The sequence below is a fragment of the Podarcis melisellensis genome, assembly GCF_964234715.1.
Source record: "Podarcis melisellensis genome assembly, chromosome: 4".
NCBI lineage: Eukaryota > Metazoa > Chordata > Lepidosauria > Squamata > Lacertidae > Podarcis > Podarcis melisellensis.
Genome location: NC_138531.1, coordinates 91,927,129 through 91,943,737, shown reverse-complemented (window position 1 = coordinate 91,943,737; position 16,609 = coordinate 91,927,129). Strand labels below are relative to the sequence as shown.

The 16,609-nt window shown below is 42.9% G+C and overlaps 1 protein-coding gene and 1 long non-coding RNA gene across 2 annotated transcripts in view; one reads left to right on the top strand and one right to left on the bottom strand.

Moving 5' to 3' along the window:
• The window catches only part of DLG2 (discs large MAGUK scaffold protein 2), an 852,330-nt gene that overhangs the window by 634,531 nt on the left and 201,190 nt on the right, over positions 1-16,609 (bottom strand). The gene's annotated exons all lie outside the window — the stretch shown is intronic.
• Positions 975-5,620, top strand: LOC309369452. Its single transcript, XR_014168146.1, has 2 exons — positions 975-1,080; positions 5,260-5,620. It is a non-coding gene; the product is annotated as an uncharacterized lncRNA (long non-coding RNA).

Genomic DNA, 16,609 nt, shown 5'->3' with positions numbered 1-16,609 from the left:
GTTGTTTTTTGTTTGTGTTTGTTTTTATTGTAGTTGTTTTGTATTTGTATGTTCTTAATGGAAAATTTAATAAATATTACTTAAAAAAGAGAGAGAAGGGAAGAGAAGAACTGTGAAAGAATATGGGAAAATAAAAGGAGAGAGAAAGTAAGGGAATAAAATAGACGAGGGGATCAAATAGGGTTCTAGAGAAGGCCTAAGAGAGAGGTCAACAGGGTGACACTTAAGCCCTTGGATGAAGGTTGAAAGACAAATATGATTATTAATAATTGTCATAATGAAGTTCGCTGAATGACCTTTGGCTGACACCTCTACCCCCTCCCCTCTCTCTCTCCCTACCTCATATGGTTGTTATGAGGTCTTTATGATGCTTTGAGGAAGGATTGGAATCAACTGTGATCAGCCTCACCCTGCATACAGGTGTCTCTGCACATTTCATGCTAAAATGAATTTGTCTGAAACAAGCTTTTGAATTATGCATTACAAACAACAGCCAGCTGGCTTCTTAGCAGTGTGTGTGGAAAAGGCCCCGTCATATGGGACCTACTACCTGACACAGCTAACACCCTGGTACAGTTAGCGAAATGCCTTTACCAACTCCTACTATGACTCCCCTCCCCAGTCATTTGCCTTTAAGAAATTCCGAGCTAGGCCAGTGCTTATCTAACGTTGGGGAGACAAAGCTTACCTACCTAGGTACATAGAAAATCACATTAAGCCCTGTGAAAGTGATTCAGATTATGGACTTAGTGCAGCAAACTTACTGCTCAGTTATTCCTGCTTGTTACAGAATTGTCACCAAGCACTGTAATGATTCTAATGACCTTAGCAGAACATGCTGCTTGTCTTGACTACAACACAGAGACCACCACTCACCTTCTTCTCTGGCTCAGATTTTTATCTGAATAAAGCTCTGTAATTTATCTGTTTATAGATATATATGTTCTTTCAAAGTTGTTCTGGGTGAAGTTCTTTACCATAGGAAAACTGGATGAGACACAGAAATGGAAGTGGGTGTTGCCACAATCTGCATGTTCGCCCAAGGCCAGGAATAGAAATCACAAAGAAGGAATGCGAGTGGTATTCACTATTGCTGGGGGTGGGGGTTTAGTCCGTGAATATTACATGAATAACTACAGTATTTTCTGCATTTTTAAAATGTTTCTCTTCCACTGAAATGCCCTGAAGTTAATGACATAATTAGCTGTGGCCACAGTGGATATCGGGACACGGGTGGCGCTGTGGGTTCAGTGGCGTAGCGTGGGTTGTCAGCACCCGGGGCAAGGCAAGTAATTTGCGCCCCCTAACCCGTGGATTTGCACCCCCTAACCCTAACCCTCAGATGTTGCGCCCGGTGCAGCCGGCCCCCCCTGCACCCCCCACGCTACGCCACTGTGTGGGTTAAACCACAGAGCCTAGGACTTGCCAATCAGAAGGTCGGCAGTTCAAATCCCTGTGACAGAGTGAGCTCCCATTGTTTGGTCCCAGCTCCTGCCAACCTAGCAGTTTGAAAGCACGTCAAGTGCAAGTAGATAAATAGGTACTGCTCCAGCGGGAAGGGAAACAGCGTTTCCGTGCGCTGCTCTGGTTCACCAAAAGCGGCTTAGTCATGCTGGCCACATGACCCGGAAGTTGTCTGCAGACAAACGCCGGCTCCCTCAGCCAGTAAAGCGAGATGAGCGCCGTAACCCCAGAGTCGTCCGTGACTGGACCTAATGGTCAGGGGTCCCTTTACTTTTACCTTTTACAGTGGATATCAAGACAAATAACAAAGGGTTTTAATAGAAGCTGAACTGTAGCTGAACAGAAACGCTGCTGATTGCAACCAACACAGGACAGGACAAAAATAGTGCCTCCATATCAGGGGTATAGTCATCTGGGATCACAGGGATGTTGTAGGTCCATTACTTTCAGATGAGCAGAGTCCCAGTGTAAGCATCCTGAGAACTCAGCTCCTAAAAAGTGATGATTAGCATTTACTTATGCCTCGTCGCTGCAAAGTTGTGGCATTTATTGTCCTATAAGTAGCTAATGAATGAGCCTAATAATAGTTCAGTATCTGCAGTACCAAAGGAGTTTCCCTCAGGCAGTTTAGCAATTTCATGCTAGAACATCCATTGCTAAGGGTGCTCTGGGCTATCTTAAGATTGTGCTCCCTCCTTCCCTTCCCACTCCAATCTCCAGAGAAGTGCTTGAAACAGGCTTCATTTGTAGGCAAATTCCTGTAACTTTGGTAAGGACCCTGGAATTTTGAAATGGGAGAGGGGGGCATTTCATTTCTGCATGCTTATGTCTCTACCCTCTAACTTTTTTTATTTTCACTTTTGGGCTGCATTACTGAAACTTTTTAAAGCTGCTTTAGCTTGCTCTAAAAAACCATAAAAAAACCTTTTGCTCCGAGTATGTGATGTGCTCTCTGTGAGCTGTAATTTACTCTGCAAAAAACAGCAAACCACCTTTTGATCTTCTTCTTGCTGAACCTAAAAAATATATACCCTCCGCCTGCATTCATTGTTCAAGAGAACTCCAGAGTAAGAGATTGAAAGTTCATTTTTATTGTATAATCTTAGAAGGTTGTATAATGTTAGCAGGGAATGCAGCTACGAGAGAGTGTGGCTATCAGGGGGTGCAATTGTGACTTATCATGAAGGGACCCTGCAGTTCAGAATTTGTTGCTACACTACTGCTCCTTACACATCCCTATTCCTAACTTGCAGTGGTTGGAGGTTTGGTTGATGAGATGCCACAATCTCCTGAAGCAAGGTTTGGTGGCACTAGAAACAAGAATTTGTTGTTGATGGTCTCCAGATTATGGGATGTCCGTCCCGTAAAGAACTCTGCCAGGTCTAGTCCGTTCAGGAGGCTGGCAGAAACAATTCATTTCTGTCAGGCAGCCTAGATTTTTTTAAAGCTGTCTTAAACAGAATTGCTGTGTTTTTATAAAATGTTGTAGTCTCTAGTTACCTGTTAGTTTGTTATGATGTTGCTCTGTTTTTCTAATGTGTTTTTCTTTACCCCTTGTTTCTTTAGTACTGCATATTGTGTCTTTATTATGCCAGTTACTTTGGGGACCGTTGTCAGGCTAGAAATTTAGTAAATATAACTTCCTACGGCGTCTTGAGAACACACTAGGTCTTGTAATTTACAGATGGTTTGTTGCTTTGCTTCATTGATTTAAAATAAATAATCTCATTCTGGCTGTTTAGCTTTATTGTTAGGTATGTATGCTGCCTAGTTTTAGCTCTGAATACCATAGTGGGAAAATGCATATGATGCAATGGTTAGAATCTCAGGCTAGGACAGAGGAAAACCCCAGTTCAAATCCCCCACTCAGACATGAAGTTTGCTTGGTGAGCTTGGATCAACTCTATCTCCACCTAATCTACCTCAAAAGGTGGTTCTCAGGATAAAAGTGGGCAGGAAGACCGCAGTACATGCCACCCAGAGCTACTAGGATTAAAAAAAAAAGTACAGTGGTACCTCGGATTACATATGCTTCAGATTACATACGCTTCAGGTTACAGACTCCGCTAACCCAGAAATGGTGCTTCAGATTAAGAACTTTGCTTCAGGATAAGAACAGAAATCGTGTTCCAGCGGCACGGCGGCAGCAGGAGGCCCCATTAGCTAAAGTGGTGCTTCAGGTTAAGAACAGTTTCAGGTTAAGAACAGACCTCCAGAATGAATTAAGTACTTAACCCGAGTTAACCTGAGTTCACTGTACTGAAAAGGTGACTGATATGATGTACACAGAAAACTCCTTAGAGTAGGGGGACCCAATGCGAAGTCTTCCAGATGCTGCTGAACTACAACTCCCTTGGCTATTCAAAATGCTGGCTGGGGCTGATGGAAGTTGGAGTCTAACAACACCTGAAGGGTGCCACACTGGACATCCCTGCTTTGGAGTAAGTGCCAGGAAGGATGCAAACACGGGAGGAAAAATTATCACCAGACCCTCCAATCAGCTCATAGATGAGGTGAGATTTAATAAAGGTACTTCCTGCCTCATAACTCATATTTTCTACATGCTGATATAAAACTCAGTTCAGTGCAACCCAATTCAAGTAAAACTGAAATGTTGGCATCAGTATTGGCATTCCACCGGCTCCTCAAAATACACCTGTTTAGGCAAGCATTCCCCTGAACTTGTGATTTTATTGTTTAATTGGGTTTTTCTCCCTTACTGTTTGAATTTTTGTGATGTTTAATTGTTTGCTTTATTGTGCATTTTAATTTGTTGTTGTTTAGTCGTTTAGTCGTGTCCGACTCTTTGTGACCCCATGGACCAGAGCACACCAGGCACTTCTGTCTTCCACTGCCTCCCACAGTTTGGTCAAAGTCATGCTGGTAGCTTCAAGAACACTGTCCAACCATCTTGTCCTCTGTCGTCCCCTTCTCCTTGTGCCCTCAATCTTTCCCAACATCAGGGTCTTTTCCAGGGAGTCTTCTTTTCTCATGAGGTGGCCAAAGTATTGGAGCCTCAGCTTCAGGATCTGTCCTTCCAGTGAGCACTCAGGGCTGATTTCCTTCAGAATGGATAGGTTTGATCTTCTTGCAGTCCATGGGACTCTCAAGAGTCTCCTCCAGCACCACAATTTAAAAGCATCAATTCTTCAGCAATCAGCCTTCTTTATGGTCCAGCTCTCACTTCCATACATCACTACTGGGAAAACCATAGCTTTAACTATACGGATCTTTGTTGGCAAGGTGATGTCTCTATTGTGTATTTTAATTATGGGTGGATTTTATAAACCGCTTAGAAGCCACTTTTGCATATAAGCAGGATGTAAGTTGTTTGATGATGATGATACAGCTCTAGCATTGAAGCATTAGTCATTGCTGCCCTGTGCTCCTTTGGGAGGATGAGTGGGATAGAAGTTTAATAATAAATAAAACATCTAGCAGCCCCTTTCACAATTTCAGAGACAGCATCTTAGAAGGAGGATTGAGAACACACCCATTGTTCTCATGCCCAAAGTGCATGATTATTGTATTTTAGTGTTTTGTTGGAAGCCACCCAGAGTGGCTGGAGAAACCCAGCCAGATGGGCGGGGTATAAATAATAAATTATTGTTGTTGTTGTTGTTGTTGACTACCCTTGCTGTAATCAAGTTTACTCCACTTGGGAAGCAATTATTCTCCTACCCAGTGGCTCCTATGTGTGCAGATTCATTGATCTGAACTTCTAGTGGGACCTCATCTTATGCTGAAACCCTCTTCCAGTTACCCATCCGAGTAATATTTATTTTATTTCTACAGATTTATAGCCTGCTTCACAGCCTTAAGCCACTGAAGCAGGGTACAAGAGTTGAAATACTCTTTTCGATCTCTTAGCCACCTACTCATCTCCATCTAGACAAAAATCACTGGCGTTCCGTGTTCTTTTCCATTGCTCAGTCCGTCACGACATTCCTTACAATGCAAAAAATTCAATGAGCAAAATTATGCAGTTGGCATCCAAAGTTTCCAAAAGACTAAAGAAGCTGTCACTGTTCCCGAAAGCTCACAAGTGAAAAGCTAAACAAAAACCGACGTGCCACTAAGTACACAAATAAGAAGGATGGAGAGAGGGAGGACTTCAATGCACTATCTAAATAAATAAAAGTCGACCTCGATGCTGCCATTGTCTGGAAACTTATTGACTTTAATTTACCGTGTATGGCGCCTGTAAAATGCAAGTCATACTTTCCCACTTTTCATACTCTTGACAACCATTATAGCTTCATTATCTTCAAGCATCATCCAAGTCCTCCATCTTGTCATCATTATGTGAGTCAGAAAACATTACTGGGTGAATGAAATGCCAAATGAAGGCATCCTCCCATTCGCACCAATTCTCCAAACAGATATGCCTAGCAAAATGTTAAGAGTCGCCTTTGTTAAAGCAACCATATATTAAGTTAAATCATTAGAATGTCTAACGCCAGCCTTTCTCAACCTTGGCTCCCTAGATGTTGTTGGACTACAACTCCCATCATTTCTAGCCAGCGTGACCAGTGGTCTGGGATGCTGGGATTTGTAGTTCAAGAACACCTGGGAACCCAAGTTTGAGAAAGGCTGGATAGGATGGTGTTCAGCTAGGTTTTACTCAGAGTAGACCAATTGAAATTGATCTGTGTGAGGTTCATTAATTTCAATAGGTCTGCTCTGAGTAAACTTTCGCTGAATACCACCAAACGCTCTACTCTCCAGTAGACTTATTTCCCAGCCGTAATATCCTTCACCATAGCATTTGCTAACCTGGTGCACTCTTGATGCTTTGAACTAGAACTCCCATCGGCTCCAGCCAGCTTGGCTGTAATCCAAACAGGTGGAGGGGACCAGTTTAGTGAAGGGTGTTTTAGTGGGAGATGCCAGGGATTGAACCCAGGACCTTGTGTGTGGAACGCATGAGCTCTGCTGTTGAACTATAGTCCTTTCACCAGCCAGATTGGTGTAAAACACCTTCAAGAGGGTAGAAGAGTTTGGGTTTGATATCCTGCTTTATCACTACCCTAAGGAGTCTCAAAGCAGCTAACATTCTCCTTTCCCTTCCTCCCCCACAACAAACACTCTGCGAGGTGAGTGGGGCTGAGAGACTTCAGAGAAGTGTGACTAGCCCAAGGTCACCCAGCAGCTGCATGTGGAGGAGCGGAGACGTGAACCCGGTTCCCCAGATTACAAGTCCACCACTCCTAACCACTACACCACACTGGCTCTCAACAAGAAACCAAGGGGAAATAGAATGCTCCCACACACAAACACACATTGATTCCTTTTAGAATAATTTCCAATTTATTTGCAGAAACTGTTTGCCATGGGCAAGAGTCTCGCAGCCCTACCTGATATGTCAGAATTTGCACCCTGGACCTTTTACATCCAAAACATGTGCACTTTCAATAAGCCATCATTCTTCCTTCAACTTAAGAAGAGAGGATTATGTCCCACATTGCCCATCCAAGGAGCTTTTGCTCTAAATGCTATCTTTATGAGGAAAACATCACCAGAGCGATTTTTTTTTATTATTATCGATTCAGGGAACTTCTCTCATTTGCTCAATTTAGATTTCTCATCTAAAATTGCTTCTTGCTGGAAATTCTATTAGCTGGCAATCATACACAGCTGCATCTAAGAAACAGACATTTCAGGGAAGATATGTGGTGGTTAGGCAGGGTTTTATATATCTGAATCAGGCAGGTGGTTATCTGAATCTTTTCAAGACCAGGTCAAATAATAGACTTAGGACAGATTTGATGTTATGTTTTGATACAAGCTAGAATTGTTTCTGCATCAGCACATGCAGGTAAGAACACGATGCACGTACTGGTAACATACAAGTGTGACAAAGAAAGTATTTATTTGAATAGTGCACAGCTGAGCTATGGAATTTCCCCCCACATAAAGATAATGATGGCCACATAAGTGGGTCCTGCCCCATTTTGAGCAAAATATTTCTGCATTGCAGGGGGTTTGAGTAGATGACTTTTGTGGTCCCTTCCAACTAAAATTCTATGATTCTGATTCTAAGATGATAATAACAACAACAACAAAAACAACAATAATAACTTTATTTGTACCCCACCCTCCCCAGTCAGAACCAGGCTCAGAGTGGCTAACATATAAATAATACAATATGCATAAAAACAAGCAATCAATTAAAATGCACCCCAAAATTAATTCAAATAAATTTAAATCAAAATAACTGGGCAAATGACAATCCTCAGGTTAAAACTGAAAGCGGTTAATACTCGCCAGGACCACATGTTTCCACTTCTATTACAGTGGCACCTCAGGTTAAGAACTTAATTCGTTCTGGACGTCTGTTCTTAACCTGAAACTGTTCTTAACCTGAGGTACCACTTTAGCTAATGGGGCCTCCCGATGCCACCGCGCCGCCACCATGCGATTTCTGTTCTCATCCTGAAGCAAAGTTCTTAACCCGAGGTACTATTTCTGGGTTAGCGGAGTCTGTAACCTGAAGCGTCTGTAACCTGAGGTACCACTGTATAAGGACCTGTGATCTCTAAGGGGGCTAGACAAATTATCAGTGACTACTGGAATGATGGCTCTGTATTATATCCAGAATCCAGAATGCATCTGTCTGGAGGTCTACAGAGTGGCTTCACTGAGCTCTAAAGCAGGTGTTTGAGAATCACACTGTGCTCCTTATTCATCCTATGCAAAGCAGGGCAGCAGGCAGTCAATAAGCCTTCTCTGGCAGGTGCATGTTGGCCCCTGCTGGAAATTTTCCAAAGAATTAAGCAGGCAGCATATGGTGACCAAAGCACAAACAAAATTCTAATGTGTCTTCTGGGTACAGACCACATTGTCTTTGAGAGCGGTAATAGCATTAATGCCTGCCAATGCCTGGCTTGCTTCAAGGACATTGAGAACTATGTTGTGAGGGGAGGTCTTGAACTACACACTCGGCATTGCCTTTAGGGTGTCCATGCACCCCACTTTATATAGGACAACCATGTACTTGACAGGCATGGCAGGGGACAGGCCTTTATTGGAAGTTATTCTCCATTGGGAGACTTGTCCTGTTCGAGTCCAGTTTGAAGATAAATAACAATAAGATGAGAGAAGAGTAGGCTGCAAGTTTATTACTGACTCACTCCATTCCATTTATGAATCATTTCCTATGGGTGACTGAAGAAGAAGAAAATATCAACAATAAAAACAAACAAAAAATAATTTCACAACCTATCCAGAAAATCTTCACTTAAAAAAGGCACTTAAGGTCCCACTATGACTTTCTTTTTAAATTATGGAAGTCATTTCTGTATTTGCATTTACACATATGATTCAGCATGTGCAAAGTAGCGTCCTCTTTTGACCCTCCAGAAGTTGTTGGACTACAATTCCCATAATCCTTGGTCACTGGCCATGCTCGCTGGAGCTGTTGAGTGTTGGAGTCATGCAACATCTAGAGAACCAAACTCTCCTTAGTCTGTTCGCTCTGTTACTCTGTCAACTGTCATGTTTAATGGACAGCACTCCTATGCAGGATTGTGGGGAACAAAAGCATACATAGGACTGATCAAAAGAGGTGTTAGACAGAAGGAGCTCTTTAAAATCATTTTATCGAGCTTTTCTATAAGAAGAATGAAAATCAGCCAGTTCTTTTACAGCTGAAAATGTATGACTTCATTATCTCTCTATTTTTTTTATAAAAGAAAATTACTTGTTGGAATGCTGTAACACAAAGTGATGGGATCACCGGTTGAGATGAAGCAGACCTTGGGAGCAACTGAGCCAGAACAGGGAAGAATGAGATGGAAAGTATCCAAGACAGATAATGAAGAGATTCACTGGGATTTCTTTGCCATTTCGCCATTATGCTTCTTCCAAATGGACCCTGATCGTTTTCTCCTGCTTTGTAGGGAAATTGAATAATGTCACGCAGTGCCGTCATGATATTGTTTTATTGCTCTTTTTCGTTGTTATGGTGACAAAAATGATTTTAAACAAAGGCTCTCCACCCCACCTCATCAGCTGCTTTTGAACTTAGTGTGTTGGGGGAGGGGGTCATCAAATGCCAAGCTGTTTTGTTTCTGAGTCAAGTTACGCAGAGTCATTGACAAATGAGTGGGTTTTGTCGTTGTTCACGGTAACTTTCCTGATTTTAACTGATCATTTAACTTTTTGAAATAAGCCTCGCAGCCTTGCGATTCGGGAGAGATCCTGAGGATATTTAAGTAACACATAGAAAAGGGACGTACTTTTGGAGGGAGGGGTTTAAATTAGAACTCCAAGTTACGGTTGTTTAGCTCAGTAAATGAATCAACTTAAAGCTTTTGTCAGTTAAATAGTGAGGGCCAAATTTAATCGGTAGGGCTGAGAATTCAGGGGCACGATTGTTTAGTTCTTGCGCTGTTCCACTTACCGTAATAGGCAAATGAAAACAAGACAATAATTGGATTTTGTAGTAAATGCTTGCAGGATTTTATATCAATATCAGTTATATGGGGTGGGAATTTGATCTTCCCTTCATCCATTGTAACATAAGAAGTTGCCTTATTCCAAGTCACTTCATCTAGTTCAGTACTGTCAACAACAACAGGTAGTCGCTCTCCATTGTTTTGAGATACAGAATCCCACCAACACCTAATTAGGGTTGCCATATTTCAAAAACTGAAAATCCAGAGACAAAGGTTGTTTGATTTTTGTGCAAAATCTTAAAAATAAGATACAAAATTTCCCGTATATGTCCGGGAAATTCCGGATGTATGGCCACCCTACCTTATTTGACAGTGGTTCCCCCCCCCAAAAAAAAACCAACTTTTGCAGGGCTGCAAAGAGTGCATACAGCTAATATTTGTTAATAATAATAATAATAATAATAATAATAATAATAATAATAATAATAATTTATTATTTATACCCCGCCCATCTGGCTGGGTTTCCCCAGCCACTCTGGGAGGCTTCCAAAAGAATATTAAAATACTGTGATACATTAAACATTAAAAGCTTCCCTAAACAGGGCTGCCTTCAGATGTCTTCTAAAAGTCTGGTAGTTGTTGTTCTCTTTGACATCTGGTGGGAGGGCGTTCCACAGGGAGGGCGCCACTACCGAGAAGGCCCTCTGCCTGGTTCCCTGTAACTTGGCTTCTTGCAGTGAGGGAACCGCCATAAGGCCCTCGGTGCTGGATCTCAGTGTCCGGGTAGAACGATGGGGGTGGAGACGCTCCTTCAGGTATACTGGACCAAAGCCATTTAGGGCTTTAAAGGCCAGCACCAACACTTTGAATTGTGCTCGGAAACGTACTGGGAGCCAATGTAGGTTTTTCAAGACCGGTGTTATATGGTCTCGGCGGCTGCTCCCAGTCACCAGTCAGGCTGCTGCGATCTGGATTAGTTGTAGTTTCCGGGTCACCTTCAAAGGTAGCCCCACGTAGAGCGCATTGCAGTAGTCCAAGCGGGAGATAACCAGAGCATGCACCACTCTGGTGAGGCAGTCCGCAGACAGAATGGGTCTCAGCCTGCGTACCAGATGGAGCTGGTACACAGCTGCCCTGGACACGGATTTAACCTGTGCCTCCATGGACAGCTGTGAGTCCAAAATGACTCCCAGGCTGCGCACCTGGTCCTTCAAGGGCCCAGTTACCCCATTCAGGACCAGGGAATCCTCCACACCTGCCCGCCTCCTTTCCCCCAGAAACAGTACTTCTGTCTTGTCAGGATTCAATCTCAATTTGTTAGCCGCCATCCATCCTCCAACTGCCTCCAGACACTCACACAGGACCGTCACCGCCTTCACTGGTTCTGATTTGAAAGAGAGGTAGAGCTGGGTATCATCCGCATACTGATGGAACACCCAGCCCAAACCCCCTGATGATCTCTCCCAGCGGCTGCATGTAGATGTTGAAAAGCATGGGGGAGAGGACAGAACCCTGAGGCACCCCACAAGTGAGAGCCCAGGGGTCTGAACACTCATCCCCCACCACCACTATTTGTTAGTGGAAGGATTCAGCCATTTCTTTCAAAAATAACCATTTCAATTAGTAACTGAGCTTATGTCTTTCATTATGACCATGTTCTGTGGGCTCCTTCTTTTTATTGTGCATTCATGATGACTCGTGTTCACGTTGGTATCGGAGTGGTTAAACAATTCAGCTTTCAATACTGTTTCAATACTGTTTGCAGGTCACCCTGCTGTCTAGTTTCTAATCAGTTTCTGCCTGGTAACTTCCTGCTGAAATTGAATAGCTTTTTAAGATCACAAATGCTCCCGGGGGGAGGGGGGAGCTGTTGACTGACCCACTTTTGTTGCGCTATAGCCCAAGAAAGATCCTCCAGACAACACTGATGCAATAACATTGGATAATCAGAATGATGTGTGGATGTTCCAGTATAAATCCACCACTAATGCAATATCATTATGTCAATAACATGCTGGAGAACAGCCCTGGGAGAGAGCGGGGGGAAAACACCTAGCAGTGCTGTGCAAGATGTCCTTTGCAATGTTGGAGGCAATATTCACCAGATGAAGTAATTGATTGGCTACTGACTGGAAACTACAATGTCTTGTTTTCTGCATGAACCCATGAATCATTTCTAGGAGACGTCACACACCTATGGTGCACAATTAAGGTGTAATTTGGAAACGGTTGAACAGACCGCCCTGACCTAAAGTAGAGGAGGATGTGAGGAGGAGTATAATATGCAATTATCTTTTGGACACTTGCCGTAACAAAACATATGCATTTTGAAATATTGGACGGTGGTTTTGGTTGTTGTTTTGGATTATGCCAGGCTGTTTTAACCTTGTTTAAAGACTTATACTTTTCTTCAGGGGTGGGGAAACTATTTTCTGTCAAAACTGTCAGGGACTTCACACTGGTGGGAGCAGGACCCAAGCAGGTGGTGAATGGGGCCAGGTCAGCAATAAACAGGGTCACCCGATTTTCTTCCTCCCTCACTCTTTCTGCCACAGGAAATTAGGCTGAGGGCCACATGCATCCCTTGGGTCTCTGGCTGTCCACTGCTACTTTAGCAGTACAACACTTTTAATGTTTCTGTGTGTATGTTGCATCTGCACGTCCAATGAATTAGCGAACCTTATTTTGCATTGTCAAATGCTTCTTCTAAGCTGATGTTTGTTTTTAAGGAACATTTTCCTTTGAAAAACGTTAATGTTTTGCAATTTTACACTGCATAAACCTGGCCTCAATTCTGACCTTCTGCTGTTGCATCCCAGCTTTGCATCTCTTTCCACGGCTGCCCTCCACTCCTGTTTTCTTACAGCTCTTTGTGCAAATTGCCCTGTAGGGATTTTGGCTTCTCTCTTCTATCAGAAAGAAGAAACTTAACTAAGTCCCAAGGGGACTGTACCCATCTCGGATTCAAGAGGATTGCTGTCGAATTCCCTTTTAATGGCCACCCCAGCTGTTGCGGGTTCTCTAATTTGTTCAGCAACAGTGACCTGATGGCTCAGCCTTCTAAGAAGATGCTAACATGGAAACTAATCAATATGGGCAGCCTTTGAGAAATGAGCAGTAGTAACTAAAATTGCTCTGGGCTAGTTTTGAGCTGATGAATTAGGCACACACTGGCATTCGTGCCAAACACCCCATTGTAGGTATCTCCAGAATAGCTTAGAAGATCAGCCTCAAGTCCCACTTTGCAGAAGGATTAAGAATAACAGAGTCATAGAATCATGGAGTTGGAAGGGATCGCGAGAGTCATCTAGTCCAATTCCCTGCAATGCAGTAATTCTTTTGGTGGAGCAACCTAAAGAAGTTGTTCTTAACAGGAAAGAAACCTGTGTCCAAAGACAGATATGAGACTGTTTTGGAGATGCAATCCCCTCTTCAATGTCAAAGTGGTATAGTCCCAGGTGTGTCACACCACAACCATTCTCCAAATAGGCGTCAGGGTTGGGCCATGGGCAGCAGTCTGAAGTGACTGCCAAGCAGGGCTTGGGAGCCAAGTGGCCACTGGTAGAGCATCTGCTCTGCATGCAGAAGGCATACAGATGTGCTGTATCTCTCTTGAAATCATAGTAAAAGGTAAAGGGACCCCTGACCATTAGGTCCAGTCGTGGCCGACTCTGGGGTTGCGGCGCTCATCTCGCTTTATTGGCCGGGGGAGCCGGCGTACAGCTTCCGGGTCATGTGGTCAGCATGACTAAGCCGCTTCTGGCGAACCAGAGCAGCGCACGGAAACGCCATTTACCTTCCCGCTGGAGCAGGACCTATTTATCTACTTGCACTTTGATGTGCTTTTGGACTGCTAGGTTGGCAGGAGCAGGGACCAAGCAACGGGAGTTCACCCCATTGCAGGGATTCGAACCGCCAACCTTCTGATCAGCAAGTCCTAGACTCTGTGGTTTAACTCACAGCGCCACCTGCGTCCCTGAAATCATAGTAGTTACTGCTAAATTTGTTCCTTTTTATATACATCAATGTATGAAAGTTTTATGCAAATCCACGTCCTCTTTCATCCTTTGGGTGAGAGGTTCATTGCCTCTTTTCTGGCAATGTGTAATTGGCAACACTACTATAGAACTATATAAGTACTAGGTGTCTTTTATTATGTAATGTTTAAAATGAAAAGGCTTAGCACACAAAGAAACTAACAACACTCCTCTGCTGCTCGTTGGTATTCACAATTGCCACAAGGAAAGGTGGAAGAAGGTTTATTTAAAGAAAGATTTACAAGGCTTCTGTTTGTTTCTTTTTTTAAAAAAAAAATCACTTGTGGATGTTTGCAAATCGCTGTTGTAACAATCATGTCAAGGGACTAAATTTGGTGCTGGAATAAAAAAGACAGACATTTGGAATCTCACCTAACATCTCCTGACGGAAAAGCATCTTTCTGAGAGAAAAACACGGAGCCAAGAAAAGCAAAAAGGACAAACATTGAACAACTTATTGATATAAATAAGCGGTGTATGTCAGATAATGAGGAGTGATTTCATTTCACCAATTGATCAGGTACTCCACAAGATAATATATTCAGCTATCACTATTTCCCAAAGCAAGTTCATACTAAAGTAGACTTAGCATAGGAGTATGAATGGGTTTCCTTTGACCAGGTCTTTGTACAGCTGTAAAGGCCAATTCTTATCTACTTAATAAGAAGATTCTTGGTGGTTAATGTTGCCTCTGACAAAAGAAAGTACTTATTCATTTAGTAAATAGTTAAACTATGGGTTTTGCTCCCACAAGACATAGTGATGGCTGCCATCTTGGATGGCTTTGAAAGCGGATTAGGCAAATTTATTAAGGTTAAAGCAATGCATTGCAGGAGGTTGGACTACATGACCCTTGGGGTCCCTTCCAACTCTACAATTCTAAGATCTGGTTCACCACTGTAATAACAGGATGCTGGGCAGTCTTTTGACTGATGGCTTTAATAGACAATGGGATGCTGGATTGTACTTCTATATTTTCAGGTTAGCCCATTGTGTGGCCCATGTTCTGGAATGAATGGAGATTCTATCCCTAGGTGAATTATATCAATAGAGCATATAGCACACAAGTGTTAGATCTGGTTTGATCTCCATACACAAAGACAGTAATTTAAATAATTTGCTGGTCATACATTCCACAGACATAGCTTGAAATCTGAACTGAGTAAATGCATATCTCACAGAGCAGGGAAGAGAGTTAAGTCCTGCAGATAAAAAGTTCTTTTAGGATCAGATTTAATTTGAAGATACCAGACCGAGTACTTGGAATTGTTCATATTTTCAAAGTTTGTTTTAGCATCTTCAGCAAAAACTGCATCAAGGATCTCATCAGTCAGAAATACCCTGAAATGCCATTAGAGGGAAAATTGAATATAGCAACATAAAAACGTTGCAATGTTTTGCTAAATGGTTTGGCATTAGCAATAGTCCCCGCTCCCCCAGTATAATGTTGAATGGTCACTGTAAAATGTGAAGGTTCATTATTGTTTCACAAGTTGTGTATGTCTTTAAGGGCCAGGGCAAATAACGAGACCCAGTCTTGCAGCTGTGAAACATAGCAGGTGCTGCTAGGTTGTGTTAATTAAGCTGTGTCAGCATTTGGGCATAGTATATAAGGAAGCGGCACCTAGCTCTCTCATTACCCTGGGGGATGGGTTGGTGGTTGGGTCTGGTTTGTTGTTGTTATCTTTAGTGTAAAAGGAGCTTTTGTTTTGTTATTAAAACCTTGTTAAAGTTATTTTTGAGTTCCATGTTATGCATGGTCTCCCCAGCAAGCTCTCGGCAGCGCTACTAAACTCCAAATAGCCAACATCTAGTATCATATGAATGTGTGCTTTTACAGAAGAGAGACCTACTTCAGTTCTAAACAATGCACGAGCTGTACAATATGGAACTCAAAGTAGAATCATAGAAGTATAGAATCATAGAGTTGGAAGAGACCACAAGGGCCATCGAGTCCAACCCCCTGCCAAGCAGGAAACACCATCAGAGCACTCCTGACATATGGTTGTCAAGCCTCTGCTTAAAGACCTCCAAAGAAGGAGACTCCACCACACTCCTTGGCAGCAAATTCCACTGTCAAACAGCTCTTACTGTCAGGAAGTTCTTCCTAATGTTTAGGTGGAATCTTCTTTCTTGTAGTTTGGATCCATTGCTCCGTGTCCGCTTCTCTGGAGCAGCAGAAAGCAACCTTTCTCTCTCCTCTATGTGACATCCTTTTATATATTTGAACATGGCTATCATATCACCCCTTAACCTCCTCTTCTCCAGGCTAAACATGCCCAGCTCCCTTAGCCATTCCTCATAAGGCATTGTTTCCAGGCCTTTGACCATTTTGGTTGCCCTCCTCTGGACACGTTCCAGTTTGTCAGTGTCCTTCTTGAACTGTGGTGCCCGGAACTAGACACAGTACTCCAGGTGAGGTCTGACCAGAGCAGAATACAGTGGCACTATTACTTCCCTTGATCTAGATGCTATACTCCTATTGATGCAGCCCAGAATTGCATTGGCTTTTTTAGCTGCCGCGTCACACTGTTGGCTCATGTCAAGTTTGTGGTCAACCAAGACTCCTAGATCCTTTTCACATGTACTGCTCTCAAGCCAGGTGTCACCCATCTTGTATTTGTGCCTCTCATTTTTTTGCCCAAGTGCAATACTTTACATTTCTCCCTGTTAAAATTCATCTTGTTTGTTTTGGCCCAGTTCTCTAAT